We start from the raw sequence: 1126 nt of genomic DNA, 5'->3' as shown, positions 1-1126 counted from the left end.
GTGGCCAGGAGTGGCCACTGCACTCCAATCTGGGCGACCGAGTGAGACTCCAACTCAAAAAAAATTAAAAAAAAAAATGTAGCTATGTATTTTTTAAAAATAATTCCTTTTTTTCTGAAGTCGAAATCTTTAAATTGCTGGACTTTTTCATGTGGGAGTTAGAAGATCTCTCTCTTCTCCCTGCCTGGGCTCCAGACTCACTTCCGTAAGCTGCTGTACCCAGAGTCCTTTGGGAGATGTCTTCCCGTTCTTTAGCTCGAACCAGGCCCAGAGCATGCTGTGGGATTTCTTGGCCCCTGTGCTCTTGGGTGTGGGTGCTAATCCTGACTGTGTTCCTCACCCTCTGATGGGAGGGGCTTCATGAGCCAATGCTCACAACGCCCTTCACTCGGTGCCTGGCAAATGGAAGTGCTTGACAGCGTGGGCTGCTCTTAGGATTGCCCATGATTATAAACACTTTTATTGTAATTATTTAAATTTGTTGCAATATTTCATAAACACAAAAATGTTATGACTAACAATAAAACCAGCATGCTTGAGACCTTGGTGAAGTCCCCCAACTTTCCCGCTCAGTTTCTCCTCTGCTCCTGGGAGTGGTTGACCTCTCTGGTCTTAGGAATCCTGTTACCCATCTGGACCCACTCTGGGCCTGCAAGGATACCAGGCCACACTTGTCTCACTCCATCATTTGTCAGTTCCAGAAAGGACAGGTTATTCTCCATCGTGACTAAAAAGGCATTGCTGGGCATGGTAGCTCATGCCTGTAATCCCAGCACTTTGGAAGGCTGAGGCAGGAGAATCGCTCGAGCCTGGGAATTCAAGACCAGCCTGGGCAACATAGCAAGGCCTGATCTCTAAAAAAAATTTTTTTTTAAATTAGCTGTTCGGTTGCTGGAGAGGGTGTGGCGAAAAGGGAACACTTCTACACTGTTGGTGGGAGTGCAAACTAGTGCAACCTCTGTGGAAAGCAGTGTGGCGATTCCTAAAAGCTCTAAATATTGACCTCCCATATGACCCCACAATCCCCCTACTGGGAATATACCCTGAAGAGTTCAAATCACTCTATAGAAAAGATACCTGCACACGTATGTTTATCGCAGCGTTGTTCACAATAGCAAGAACCTGG

The sequence above is a fragment of the Carlito syrichta genome, unplaced genomic scaffold (assembly GCF_000164805.1).
Source record: "Carlito syrichta isolate Samal-C Ts95f unplaced genomic scaffold, Tarsius_syrichta-2.0.1 Scaffold312962, whole genome shotgun sequence".
Taxonomy (NCBI): Eukaryota; Metazoa; Chordata; class Mammalia; order Primates; family Tarsiidae; genus Carlito; species Carlito syrichta.
Note: the sequence above shows the minus strand (reverse complement) of the source record.